Source organism: Pipistrellus hanaki, assembly GCF_964339955.1.
Source record: "Pipistrellus hanaki genome assembly, chromosome: 10".
In the NCBI taxonomy this organism is placed as follows: domain Eukaryota; kingdom Metazoa; phylum Chordata; class Mammalia; order Chiroptera; family Vespertilionidae; genus Pipistrellus; species Pipistrellus hanaki.
In genome coordinates, this window is record NC_140512.1 from 39,885,666 (window position 1) to 39,901,396 (window position 15,731).

The 15,731-nt window shown below is 37.3% G+C and overlaps 1 protein-coding gene and 1 long non-coding RNA gene across 5 annotated transcripts in view; both read right to left on the reverse strand.

Annotated features, from left to right (window-relative positions):
• The window catches only part of TMEM196 (transmembrane protein 196), a 165,840-nt gene that overhangs the window by 96,693 nt on the left and 53,416 nt on the right, over positions 1-15,731 (reverse strand). The gene's annotated exons all lie outside the window — the stretch shown is intronic.
• LOC311629610 lies at positions 11,545-14,853 on the reverse strand. The gene is made up of 3 exons (XR_014796230.1): positions 14,394-14,853; positions 13,789-14,081; positions 11,545-13,554 (listed from the first exon to the last, which is right to left on the reverse strand). It is a non-coding gene; the product is annotated as an uncharacterized lncRNA (long non-coding RNA).

A 15,731-nucleotide genomic window follows, 5' to 3' on the forward strand; every position in this document is an offset into this window, starting at 1 on the left:
AGGCTTGCAGGGGAGAGGGGTTAGACATCAATCAGGCTGTCAGGGGAGTGGTTTGGGGATGATCAGGCTGGCAGGAAGAAGCTATTAGGGCAATCAGGAAGGCAGGTAGGCAAGCAGTTGGGAGCCAGCAGTCCTGGATTGGAGAGGGATATTCAATTGCCCGTTTAGGCCTGGTCCAACTGGAGTTGGATATCCCTTGAGGAGCCCCAGATTGGAGAGGGTGTATGCTGGGCTGAGGGACACACCCTTCATGCATTAATTTCATGCACCGGGCCTCTAGTTTATTAATAAAATGCAAAAGCTATAATGATAGAGACTATACCAGTTGTATTCTCTTACATGTCCTCATCATGTGCACATGATATATATACATATACATATATATGTTAATCTTTTTATAATGGGTAGATGAATTAGTATTTAGACCCAATGAAGTGAGTATTTAGTGGAGGTTGAACAGGTAACAACAGCAATTTCTGACACTGCCAGCAGCACATGGGTCTTAAATAAACACCTTCAGCTCCTCTTTAGCTTTCCTATTTATGCAGAAGTGTATTTACTATATCCCAGAACTCTCTTGTGATTTGGTTAGGGCCTGCGTGAGTGAGCTTTCCTTCAGTGTTAGAAGATGTAGCGTGACCATTAAATAGCAGCATGATCCTGGGAATGTCACATCCTCTGTGATTCTGAATATCTCTGTCTGCTAAATGACAGAGTTGAACTAAATCATCAATGTTAAAATATTTTCTTAACAAAAGCAAGTTTTTCTCAAAAGTAATCTCTTATAGAACGCCACTATATAAAACTGATAAAAATCAGAACTGGTGCATGAAATGTGCCGGCATGTCTATGTGCGTATGGAAATGGAGTTTGTGCCCAACTGGATGGACAGGAAATATAGTCCATTAAACATCCTTGGAGTCACGCTGCCTACCTGCTACCCCATTCACCCTTGACCTTGCACACAAATCTATTAGCCTTTGCTACAACTCTAAGAGAATGCTAGAGCCCCACTGTTCACAGTTTGAAAATCAATATTGTAAACAGTAGTTTCTACTCATGCTTTAATATTTTATGAACTTGTGATTTTAAAGTTCAGAAGACCCCGTATTCCTATTACTATGTAACATTCATTTTGATTTTGTTAGGTTTCATGTGTATATCAATACTAACTTTCAACAGGAAGCACAAAGAAAGCTGAGCTGTTGGAAAATGTGCTAATATATCACACACACATTCAAACACACAATCTGTTCCAAAGCCAGAGAGCATTTCCCTGTGACATTCCTTTGGAACTGCTTTGTGACATCTCATGCACCAGTGCTGGTAGCTTTGGATGAAGTGGTTTCTGCTTGGTCGTAAATTCCACTTTGCATCATTGTACACATGGAACAAACCCATCTCATTTGTTTTCTTAAAAAGGCAGAGTTTTTATAGGTTTTTTTGTTTGTTTGTTTGGTTTTTTTTTTTGTGTGTGTGTGTATGTGTTTGTGTGTGTTTACATGGTAAAAAATACATGCCCGGCTTGTGTGCTTCAGTGGTTGAGCCTTGGTCACGGTTCGATTCCTGATCAGGGTACGTGCCCCTATTTTGGTCTGGGTCCCCAGTATGAGGCATGCAGGAGGTAGCAGGTCAATGATTCTCTCTCATCAGTGATGTGTTTTTGTTGTTGTTTTTTTCTCCTCTCTCTCTCTCTCTCTCTCTCTCTCTCTCTCTCTCTCTCTCTCTCTCTCTCATTTCTGAAATCAATAAAAAATATTTTAAAAATATAGAGTGGCCCTAACCAGTATGTCTTAGTAGACAGAGCGCCAACCTGCAGGCTGAAGGGTCCCATGTTAGATTCTGGTCAAGGGCACATGCGTGGATTGCAGACTCCATTCTTGGGGGTGTGCAGGAGGCAGCCAATCAGTAATTCTCTCTTATCACTGATGTTTCTATCTCTCTCTTCCTTTCCCTTTTTCTCTGAAATCAATAAAAATATTTTTTAAAAATAATAATAAATGAAAATATAGAGTGAAGCATGGGGATTCTATTTAAGACATATCAATGAATATTCATATATGGATTGAAGAATATAAAATATGATATATCTTTCCTAGAAATCATCTGAATAAAATTTCTGTGGAAGACAACTATATTATTCAACCCCCCCCCCAAAAAAAACCCCAAACAAACAAAAAAACAAAAAACAACAACAACTAACCACTCAAACTTCAATAAACAAACCAAAGCCATAGAAACAACTGATTGGTGTATATAATGCTATTGATAAAGAAGAAACTTTTAGAGAAACATAAAGAAGGAACTGGCATGCTATTGTTAAATGCTATGCATTATGTTATATTTATCAAGTGATGGCAGTAAAGAAAATAGAAATATGAAAAAAAGAAATAAGAAAATATTAGTAATGGTATTTCTAATATCATTAGAAATGGTATTCCTAATATCATTTGCATTTTCTTTCTCTTCTTACTATAAAATGGATCTCCTATTACAATATAATTATGTTGTTTTGTTTATTGCTATATCCACAACAATCTTTTTTTAAAATATATTTTTATTGATTTGTTACAGAGAGGAAGGGAGATAGTTAGAAATATCGATGAGAGAGAGTCATAGATCAGCTGACTCCTGCAGACCCCCCCACTGGGGACATGCCCACAATCAAGATACAATCGAACCTGGACCCTTCAGTCCACAGGCCAACGCTCTACCAACTGAGCCAAACCGGTTTCGGCCCCAACAATCTTTTTAATAGCTGGTACATAGTAGGTGACAAATGTTTACAAATAAATAAACTGATATGTGGTAATATGGGCCCAGATATAGCCTAGTGAATTTCATTGAGTATAAAAAGAGAATCCTTCTGAGGTCAAGGCAAAAAGCTCAACTATGAGTGGATAAAAATAACCTGGGCTCAAATTCAAAGTACATTCAGGGCCAGAGGGCCATGAAGAGATGATTGTAAATGTCATGAAGGAAATTAAGTTTAGATTGTGGTAAAGATAGAGTTCCTTATATATTATATATCAAGGTTAACTCTCCTGTAAATGACTATTATAACAAAATAATCTATAAACCAATTTGAAGGCACATTAAAATGACCAAAAGGAAGCAGAAATTATGATAAATTCAACCCTCAAAAGAATTAAGTTGCATTAGGTCAGATGCACATTTATTTGACTTTTTTTTGTGAAGGTATTTTCCAATTTATATGGCGCCAGGCAGTTATAATTCAAGCAGAAATCTGCTGTTTTATCAAATTGAGGTGACAGAGGCCAGTCTCGTGCTAAGAGAGGAGATGTAAATGGAAGGGGAAATCCTGAGAAGGAAGGAACCACAAGGGGAAGAGTCCCCAAATCAGCCCATAAATTCTACTGAAGTCCTTGGTTGACCTTTGAAAACACAAGGAAAACTCCAAGAAGTTTAGTGGAAAACAACAGCTGGATATTTGAAAAAGCTGAGCAGCTATCTCAGCTCCTGTCAAATGCAAATGAGATAAAATACAGCATCTGACTTTTGTTTTATTCACGTTAGGATTTCCATAGAAATTACAGAAAGCCACAACTTCATACTAAAACAGGACTAAAAAGTTATCTTTAGATGGAGGACAAAACAAAAAAGATCCACGTTTTTAAAAAGTAAAATTAAAAGTGCTATCTGTTCCAAGTAATTAGCCAGTAATATTTTTTGCTTTCTAACACCAAGACAATAGTCCAACATCCAATAAAAATATTACTAGACTTGCAAAAACATAGGAACATGTTAAATTGTAGTTAAAAGAAAAGCAATGTATAAAATTGGACACTGAGTTGATCCAGTTGTTTAAATTGGCAAACATTTTAAAGCAATTACTGTAAATATGTTTAAGGACATACAAACCATAATGATGGCCATAATGAGTTATTATGTTGAAAGTCTAAGCAAAAATTGTAAACAATTTTTAAAAACAACTGAAATATCTAAAATAAAAAATTCAATGGATGGGCTTAAGAAGAGCTGATTGATGATGACAAATTAAAGGGTAAAGTAAACTTGGGCTTAAGAGGAGCCAATTGATGACGATAAATTAAAGGGTACATAAATGTAAATAATAAAGAGAAAATATTGTACATAAATACATAAATGGTGCCTAATGTGATCTGTGAGAAAATGCCACTTGCACATTTGAAGTTGCAGAGGAAAAAAAAAATGACTGTGAACATTAAAAAATTATGACAGTAGCCCAGCTGGTGTGGCTCAGTGGTTGAGCACTGACCTATGAACCACAATCGCAGTTCCATTTCACGTCAGGGCACATGCCCTGGTTGTGGGCTTGATCCCTGGGGCGTGCAGGAGGCAGCCAATCAACAATTCTCTCTCATCATTGATGTTTCTATTTCTCCCTCTCCCTTCATCTGTGAAATCAATAAAAATATGTTTTAAAAATTACAGTAAATGACAGATACAGGTAACTCAGCAAATCACGAGCCACATACATAGAAGTGAACTACGTGCAGACACATCATTATCAAACAGCTGAAAGTCAAATACAAAGTGAAAATCTCAAAGTAGCCAGATATAACCTTTGGATGTTATTATTTTATATTAGGGGTCCATTGCACAAAGATTCGTGCAAGAATAGGCCTTGCTTCCCCTGGCTTCACTCCCAGCCACCCGGGAGCCTGCAGTCTTTGCTCCCGGCTGGAGCACCACTCCTGTAGCTCCCTCTGCCTCCCACCCTCCGCCTCATAGCAGGCGTCCCACCCTGCCTGGCCGCTTGGCACCTGTGTATGCAAATTAACCCTCCATCTTTGCTGGGTTAATTTGCATACTCATGCTTAATTGGCTGATAGACATCATGGATGTATGGTCAATTTGCATATTTCTATTTTATTAGCGTAGCTAAGGATTCCCATGTAATGATTTTTTTCTTTTTTTAAGCCTTTTTTAAAATTTTGTTTTTATTGTTTAAAGTATTACATATAGTAGTACATATGTCTCCTTTTTCCCTCCCCCATTGACCTTCCTGCAGCCTCCCCTACTCCTTGTCACATGCCCTCCCTGTCACATGCCCTCCTACAGCCCCCTCCCCCCCAGTGTCTTGTGTCCATTGGTTATGCTTATATAAAGAGATCAGGGTTGATCTCTTTCCCCCTCTCCCCAACACTCCACAGCCTTCCCGCTATAATTTGACAGTCTGTTTGATGCTTTATTGCCTCTGTACAATTTCAAACTTCCTTTTTACTGTTTGGACTGGCTATTTCTATTATTTCCTGCTTAAACATAAGGGTATTTTGTACTTTTGAATGATCAAATTATTCTTAAGAAATTCAGTGAGGTTTCTGCCTATTATACTTTTGTGATAATGATAAGTCTCTATTTTCAAATAATTTCCCAAGATTATGTCATATACATATATATATACATCTATATATACATATCTATGTGTGTATATGTGTATAAGATGTCCCAAAATGTATACACACCTTGAATGATTATAAGTCAGTGTTTATTAAACATACAGTTTATTTTCAAAATTTAAAAGAATCTATAGAAATTAATACTTCTTTTTATCAACACTTATTTTAAAACTGATGATCATTCTGGTCCAGGCACTGCTAATAACTCTAATCAAAGAATGGCAAACATCAAGACTCATTTTGTTTGGTATTTGTGTGCTATCAATTCATCCACTGTTGCTGGTTTTGTAATGTCAACTCCGCCTTTTATGTATCCCCAAAAAAAGTCTAATGAGAAAATTTTCTTTGTGCAAAGTTTAGTGTGGCTTCACCTGTCATTTCAAATCAGTTAAAACTGAAAAGAAGTGAAAATTAAGTAAGGTATCAGATGTTAGTGTGTGTATTCATGTATTTGGGATACCTAATATATAGTATGTTAGAGTAAGTCCCTTATCAAACTTATTAAAAATCTGACAAATTGTCTCTAATAAAAAACCCCAAAGCTAACATTAAACTTGGTGGTGAAAGATTGAGTTATTCTGCTAAGATCAAGTAAAATGCAATAATTGCAATAATGTCCACTTCCACAAATTCTATTCAATATTATACTAGGGATTATAGCCTTTGTAATGAGGCAATAAAAAGAAACACAGAAAATAGAATCAGAAAGAAAAAGTAAAATTATATCAATTTATTAAATTAACATATAATCAAATGTTCATTTATTTGTATATAGTTCTATGAAATTTAATGCAGAAGTCAACTCTTTCTGACAGTCCTACTTGCCATGAGTCAGCCAAATGAATCTTTCTCCTATCATCCTTCTAACCCAAGGGTTGAACACTATACCCTACTCCTTGACCAACCTGTACCATTTCAACACATAGGAGCTGAGATTATAGCTGCTAACATCACGGTGAGCAACACTGAAGTATGGTCAGCACAATTAACACCAAAGGGAAGGCAATAGTGATGCCTGAAGCCCCAGATATATATATTACCTGTCCTGCATGCAGGAGATGATTAACATGGGTTAATCCATGTTATGTAGGATATATTAATCAGGTGGAAAACATCTGTTTGAATGACCAACAAAATAGCACACAAAATTCTATTTTCTATTTGGATAACATCTTAGATGCCAAAAATAAATAAAATAATTCACTTAATGCTTAAACTGTGTGGGAGACACCTGCCTTTGGAAAAACAGTTATCTTCTATTTATGATCTAAACTATCAAATGACTCCCGGATTGCAGGATCAGTTGGTTGGTGATTACCCTGGGGGCCACCCCATCTGACTAATACCTTTGCCGTTTAATTTACTAATGCAGGGATAAAATTGTGGGTTGGAATTTGTCCTCAGCTGTTGATGATATGCCCCTTAATATTCTTTATTTTATGTACAATCTGATTATGCTCATCCCTTTGATGGTAGCTGGGTAGACACTCCCATATCCAAGCATTTCCATAAAACAGAAATGAAATATCATGAGATACATCATTTAGTAGGATTGGAAATCAGACAGAGAGAGAGACTTTAGCACAGGGCTGTGAGACATGATCAGGAACTGAAAATGTGAAGCTAAATAAATAAATAAATAAATAAAACAAACTTGGCCTCTGACCTTATTTTTCTACCACATAATTTAGGGTTGGCAGACAATGTGCCCTACCCCTGACTTATGAGACACTTGGACTCAAGTCTTGAGGCTATGACTATCTGACATAAAGGAAACCTTGCTTCCTGTCCTATTTTACCACTCGGGGTTTATGAATGGAGAATAGCCCTTCCTCCAGCATATTAGAAGTAATGAGGTCTCATTCTATAGATAGCAACTGTATGGCATGGGCACTAGCAGCCTCTGGTCCTGAGTCACTACCTCCGCCCTGTACCAGGATTGCTCATTTTATCCACCTAATTGGTACCTGTTTCCATGGAGCTACTAGGAGTCTAGTAGCTTCCTGGCAGGGTGGCCTATAAATAATGGTTTTCAAAGTATGGTCCCTGTCCTAGCAGCATAGGCATCCACTGGAAAATTGTTCAAAATTCAAAGTTAATGTATACTGAGAATTTCCAAGGTATGATGTGCAGTTCTCCAAACACATTAACCACAGAAACTTTCCTTTGGTACATAAGCCTCTCTTTAGGTTTATCTATATATATAAAAGCCCAATGAGCAAATGGAATGACCAGAATGACAGGTAGACCAGTCACTATGACACACACTGACCACCAGGGGGCAGATGCTCAATACAAGAGCTGCTCCCTGGTGGTCAGTGCACCCCCACAGCAGAAGCAGCCGATAGCAAGCTCAGGGTGAGGCCAAATCTCTGCACCTATCAAATACTGAGACAGTCCATACTCTGGCCTGACCCTACCAGCTGATGCAGGCCCTCTAAGGTGTGTGTTAGAAAGAGTGCCGGGAGCTGGCATAGGTGGATGGTAAGAGGGCAGGTGACTATGGACTCCCCAGGGAGGCTGTCCTGATGGCTGAGGATCTTGGAGCATGGCTGCCGTGAACATTCCTGATGGTGTCACCAACCTGGCACCACACATCAAGGACATTCACAGAGTGGCTTTGGGGTGCAAAACTCTCCGCCAGGCTCCTCCAGGACACAGAACATGCCTTTACCCAAGACAGTACCTTGAAATATCAGCTCAGACTAAATCCCTCATTCAGCAGCCACTCAAAGGGTGGTTCCACAGCTGCTCGGCTGACCAGGATGACCACCGTGGGCCAATCCCCGCGGCCACCCCTCCACCGGGCCTCTAGTGTTCAATAAAATACCCTTACTAAAACAGAACTTTAGAGCATAAAATGCAGTTCAGAATTATGCCCAATGATATTTTCTTTCCTTTAGTTGAACAAAAGGCACAAAATTAAAAAGCACATGAAGAAAGCAGGCTGTTTCTTTAAAAAAATAAATACATTTAAAGTGAACGGATGAATTCTTTGAAGTAACTAATGTTGAAATCTAGTTGTTAATTTTTTTTTACTTTGTGGTTAAAAAATTTTAAATTCCTAACATGTGCCAACATATGCTTACTTGTCTTCTTTTATAATAGTCCTCATTTTTTAAAATACTTGGCAGATATGGCTATAATCAAGACAAAGTAGATTTTTAATTAAAGAGGTAAGTATAGAAGACTGAACTGAAATATAAAGGTTTATTTTAACCAACAGATTCATCTAAGCATATAGCTGCATCTTATTCATGGATAAGCCATTGAAATCTAGATAATGAGAAGCAGATCTACTGTGACTCTATGTTCCCACAGTTCAATGCCTGTGAGACCCAGTCTGCTGGAGTTTGTCAGTGTTCCAGGTTTTAAATAAGATGTCTGTATATTTGCTCTAAATGATATTTCAGGAAGCTCTTAAACTGATTTTAACTGCTATGTCACAACAAAGTTACTTAATTTGAGCTGAGAACTGAATGAGTTTCCATCCAAAATCAGTTCTAAACTAATATGTCTTTGTACAGTCATTGATGGCCATTTTCCCATATTTCATGAGTTCGGAACATTCACAGTTCTACTTCCTTGTAAATTTGGTTGAATGATTAGAACCAAAGGGATCTGGAAATTCAAATGAGAAATGAGTTTAAATGATAGCCCTCTATCCAGAAAGAAAAAATGAAGATAATCAAACATTTCACTTTTCATATAAGTAAGCTGGCAATTAATAATAACATAATCACAACTTATAGTTATTAATTACTTATATATTTCAAAAAATTAAGTTCAGTAGGTTAAAGTAATTATTAAATCAAAATAAATTCACTTATCTAAACTTATCTGTTGATATACTTACACATATATTAAGAAATATATGTATAAATATATATTTATATGTATACACACACACACACACACACACACACACACATATATATATATATATATATATATATATATATATATATATATATAAACTAAATGATCATTAATAAGACTTAGGTTAATAAATTTAGTACATGTTTACAATGAAATGCTATTATGGTAACAGATCACTGTATGTTCATATTGTTAAGTTCAACCTTGGTTAGAAATTTAAAAGCCACCCGCTTTAAACCTGAGCCTGTGACAAAATAATTTAAAGAAATGGAAAAGTTTTGACACAAAGATTTGAGAAGTTTCTCAGATATTTTTCTTGAAGGCACAAAGCATGTAGACAATAAACCAGAAGGATTTTTAGAAGCCATTGATTTGAGTGGTTAGGTACTTTATTAGTGCTCACGGGACAGGCTGTAGTTAGAATAACAGTTGGTTGAAGAAGCCCTGCATTCTGGTTTGTGTTGCCATGATTTTGGACAAGTCCCTGAATTTCTTTGAGCAACATCCTCCACATTTGTAAAATTAAAAGGCCAGATCAAACAATCTCTAAGAACCCATTGCAATACAAAATTCTGTAACTTCTTGTATCATTGACACTTAAATTTTCCTCACTCCTCTTTGGGAGATCATGCTTTTAACAAGCTGAGAAAGACTTGAAAAAATTTCTTCAGAACCAAATACTATACAGCAGCATGTTTGTACTCCCAAGTCCTCTGAGTGATGGGGAGGCTTCATGTTTATTAGAAGATCCTACTGCTCATTCTGGCTACTGGTCATTCCTGTGCACAGGCCCTGATGCCAACCTTAAGTATTCTTAACATCAAGCCTAGACTTATCTATTTACAAGAGGAAGGACAGAAGGTGTGGATAGTTTGGACCTAGAAAAAGACTTTAGCTTGGTTCTAGGGCTCTCTTTATTCTCTTTACAAATACTGTGTCTTTCTTTTGAAAATGTGGTTATAAACTATGAGTCATGTTTGGTGGGTGATTGAGAACCAAATGGGTAGCAATTGTGTTTTAAATAAAAATAACCGATTTGCATTAACTGAAAATGCGAGAAAGTTATATGCATTTTTGCATAACATTTACATATATTTTTATTGATTTCAGGAAGGGAGAAGGCGAAAGAGATTAGAAACATCAATGATGAGAGGGAATCATTGATCAGCTGCCTCCTGCATGCCCCACACGTGGGATCCAGCCAGCAACCCCGGCATGTGCCCTAACTGGGAATTAAACTGTCACCTACTGGTTCATAGGTCAACATTCAACTGCTGAACCACTCCAGCTGGGCATTTCCATAATTTTTAAGGCATCTGGCCTGTGACATCACATGCAGAAGAGGCTGCTGGCAGAAGGGAGTGGATTTCTAATGATCCCTGCTGATTTACACAGTCTTGGGTAGATCAAGTTACCAGCAGATGAGTTATGCTTTTCTGGAAACCTCTGAAAGCAGGATTTCTAAGTCAGGAGTTACTAATAGTATAATTAAAAATAAACTCAAGATTCAAAGCTGAATCCCGAATGATAGCAACAAAGGCACTGAGTTCTTCATATAAAGATAGTAAAGAGATTCTAACAAGCTCCATGCAGTTAAGATGCTGTTACTGTCCATGCAATATCATTCACTTTAAGTGAAAGGTGACCACAACAAAAGGGCCATTGTCTTGCAGTGATACTTAATGCCTACACAAAAGCTGCCAGAAAAACAACTTGTGGACATAAACAGGCTTTTCAGAAGAATTCAGGTATAACAGCTATATTAAATTATCTTTCCAGTTTCTTTATACTTTTCTTCCCAGTAGCTCAACCCCATATTATTGATTAATTCTTCTAACTACTATGATCACTTTTATTGAACTCAGAGATATAGCTAAAAATATAAACACATAGGGCATTACCTAGGACCTTCAGGTGGGGCTCATGAGTGGTCTCATTTAACTACACATTTCTGATGTGCCCCCTTGAGATTCTAAGGAGACTATCAATCTATATTCATCAGCAGTCTGTTACATTGGTAGATTCTAGGATTGAGAGTTACCCAGTATAATTTGTATTTCAGATTAACAAGGTACAATGTTTCAGTATTTCAATTTCAATTATATTTTACCTGACTACTGTATGCTGGCTTCTAATGCAACACATCTAAGATCCACACACTTGAGTCACTCTCATCCCTTATATGGGCTGGGCTTGTGGCTGCTAAAACAGCTTTAGGCCCAAGAGTTGGCAAGAACTGGCAGCTTCTGCTTTTGGGGTTTTTGGGTTTTAAATCATCATATAAGCAATCCAGCTAACTGGTATGACTTCATGGAAGTTAGCTGAGCTGAGGCCCCAGTCGTATGACCTCAATTGTCCTGTGCCAGTCAGGCCCTGAGGATTTGAGCCATCTAGTGGAGGCACCAGACATGCGAGTCAAAAAGCCATGTTGGGCCTGAACCAGAGCCTTACCCCTACAGTGCCCTGTCTGGTTCCTGAGCCACAATTTATGAGGAATTATAAAAAGATGGCTGTTTTTAAGTGCTAAGTTGTGGAGTGGTTGTTATGCAACCACAGAGGACCAAGATGGACAGTCCCAGCCCTGACTATACAGTGAGCCTCCAGTTTCTCTAAGGAAGTTGTCTAACTTCTCCACTCTCCTTTGCAAAGTAAGATAATATTTACCTACTTCATAGGCATAACAAGAGAGTTAGCACATTCCCTGTGCAATGTGTTTGAGAATATAAAAATATGTATAAATGTTAAATAGAAACATGGGAAGGTTTTCTAAAACCAAGGTAAATATTTAAACTGAGCAAACTCAACATCAAAGAAGTAAGTTTGATCATCATGGTAGAATACTCACAGGAATTCCTTTTATTTTTTTAAAAACACTTTCTCCTTTTTATTGATTTGTTTTTAAAAATATTTGTATTGCTAACCAGTTTGGCTCAGTGGCTAGAGCATCAGCCTGCGGACTGAAGGGTCACAGGTTCAATTCCAGTCAAGGGCATGTCCCACACTGAGGCTTGAGCCTGCAACCTGGGCATGTGCCCTGATTGGGAATTGAATCATGACCTTTTGGTTCATAGGTAGACACTCAACTACTGAGCCACACCGGCCAGGTTAATTTCTTCTTTTTTAAATAGCTTCCCAGAGCTTAAATTTGAATGGGATTTTGCAGCTGACTCTGTAGTTTTAACTCTTCTATACTTAATTTATATTAGAAGATTTAAAGTTTTTGTCTCAAAAACAAGAGTGAAAACCATTGGAACAATAAGTCACACAGCACTTTTTCACATCAGGAAGAGGGAAATAAATTCTCCATAGATGTTACAAAAGAAACAAATTGTCCATTACAATCTTGATGAAAGTTATACAGAATATCAATTTATTAAATTTACATTATAGCGAAGCTGGATAAACCCAAAGATATCCATAATATTAATTAGGATGACATTTGGCTATAAGAACCATAAAATTAAAATCAATTAACAGTGCTTAAAAGCACACATTTTCGTTCTGTCATGTAAGAAAAGTCCTGAGAGGCACAGAGCAGGGCAGTGTGACAGCTCTGCCAAGTGTTACTTCTTCTCTCTGGCTTCTCACAGTTTGTGTGTTTCCTCATGACAGAAAATACTTGCTTGAGTTCCAGTCACCACATTCACATTCCAGTCAGTGGGGAGGAGGAAGGGACAGAGAATGCTGTGCCCATTCCTTGGAAGTAAAAATTCCTCCTAGAATTTTTACAAGAAACTTTGCCTAATTTCTTTTGGGCAGAACTTAATCACATGATCATATGGTTGGGAAGAGTAGCTTCAATTCCAATCACCAGGTTTCCATTTTAAACAGAGATGACTACTAGTGTTTCCAAGAAAGAAAAGGAGAATTCTTATTGGGGACAATTAGCATACCCTGATTCACATGGCTTATTCTTAACTGACTGATACTTAATAACTGACTTCGCATATATTAGAAAATTATTATTTAGTCCTGGCCCATTTTGCTCAGTGGTTAGAGTGCCAGCCTATTCACCTAAAGGCTGTGGGTTTGTTTTCCTGTCAAGGGCATATACAATTTTTTGTATGTGTACTTTCAAGTAAAATTTCTAAGGAATTATTGAGTATCTCCCATTACATACAGGGAAGTCTGTTAGTGCTATGAAGAATATACAGGTGAATAAGATAGTTTTGGCAACAAGGAGTACACAATACATTATGAAAAGATCCTAATACAATGTTTGATTACTAAAGGAAGCCCCCAAAAATATTATAACAATAGTCTTCTAGCCCCACTTTTTTTTTTTTTAATATATTTTATTGATTTTGTACAGAGAGGAAGGGAGAGAGATACAGAGTTAGAAACATCGATGAGAGAGAGTCATCGATCAGCTGCCTCTTGCACACCCCCTACTGGGGATATGCCCGCAACCAAGGTACATGCCTTTGACCGGAGTCGAACCCGGGACCCTTCAGTCCCCAAGCCGACGCTCTATCCATTGAGCCAAACCGGTCCCGGCTAGCCCCACTTTTTTTGATACCACTTCTAGCTCAATATTCTTTCCCTCTCTTGCAAAAATCCTTCTTCTTTGAGAGGCTAATGTCCTATACAGCACCACGGTCACTCTCTACTCTTCCTCATCATTGCCCTCTATCAATATCTCACTCTCTCCCTAATCCATGAAGATTTTGAAATCTGTCTTACATTCTGTCTCCATATTCTTCTGTAGGTTGTCTTGGGTAAGCTCAACGTCCACATGCTTGACCCATCTTAGACCTTGGCCTCACAGCCTCTTAACTTCAGGATTCTAGCCCCTTTTACCTGTACTGCAGCGTTTTTCAACCGCTGTTCCGCGGCACACCAGTGTGCCGAGAGATGTTGCCTGGTGTGCCATAGGTGCAGACAAGACAAGAATTTTATAATTTTTCACTATTTTGTTTACTTAATATTTCATAATAAAGTAATTATAAAATACTTTCTTTGTGTTTATTTGATTCCTATTCAAGAGAATTACTTTATATATAGTCAATATAGGCACAGAGTTAAATTTTTTAACATTTTCTAATGGTGGTGTGCCTCGTGATTTTTTTCATGAAACAAGTGTGCCTTTGCCCAAAAAAGGTTGAAAAACACTGCTGTACTGAACCTTAGCCACTCACAATAGCAACATCTTCAACCTGCATGTCATGAGTTGAGCTATTTCTAATGTTTTAGACTTCAATGCCTAAGATGTACTTCTTGTCTGATAGTTTTGAAACATTAACAAAGCTTCCAATTTCTTCCCACTTCCTTCATCCATTATTATTCACAAATTTCCAGTTCAAACCTTGTGTCCATGGAGCGTGGGAATGACTTCAATTATTGTATAACTACTGCTTTTAAATTTTTATTCAGCAATAACTGTGCACTGTTGAAAAGTACTATTTCTTTTTAAATTGAGATAGCACGATTTAGAATTTAAGCTTTCTTCAGTTGTAAAACAACATTAAAGATATAGTCTACAGTGTCTCTAAACCACAGTCTGTCATTCTATTAATCTACTTGAAGAATAAAATGTCAAATGCAAATATCTATAGACAAATCAATTCATGTTAAAATACTTTCCTTTTGGACAGTGCTTTATTTCTAAGAGAGATGAACTGAAATCTACATTTCTTATATTTTATTACCTCATATTAGAACTTATTCCATTTGCTAAATGAATCTGCTTGAACTACAATTTGTGGACTGATTTTCTCTCAGTGAGTAAAACTCACACATGTGATTCTCAACATTAATTAAACCAGAATGTAATGAATATGAGCTTTTCTCAAGGTCATTACTGAATCAGTCTGCTCTCCCCTCCTTCTATGCTCTTCTGTTCTCACCTCCCTTCTCTTTCTCATTTATTCTTTCTCTTGTCTTCCCCCCTACCCTTCCTACCTCCTGTCTCTTTCATCCATTACACACATGCATACGCACATATACAATATATATGCATATACACACTTACCATATAGACAGAATTTACCAAATTTTCTTGATTGGTTAATTTGTTGTTTGAACTTTTTTTCATATGTATGGGACATTATCTACATGTTATATATGAACACCATAACCTGTAGTGAACTTTATAGCTTTCCCACACTCCTCTTAGAAATGTTCCTGCTAACAATATGTTTTGAGTGTGTAACTCCTTTTCAGACCCTGCAGCAGTTGTCATAGTTGAAGTTAAGTTTTTCAGATCATTTCCCTGGTATTTTTAAACTTGGGAACATGTAGAGTGAGTTCAGTCCTTCCCTGTGGAGTAGGCTAGAGTTGTTGGTGACCATTCCAACAACGTGGGGAAAATTGAAGAAAGTAAAAGCAACCCATGTAGAGAAGCAGAAATAAGGGCAGCAGAGAAAATCATTGTGGATTCGAGGTCTGGTTCTGATTGACCTTGAGGTTATCTCTAGCCTGCAGTTCCTACATTTTGGTTGCAAGTACCAA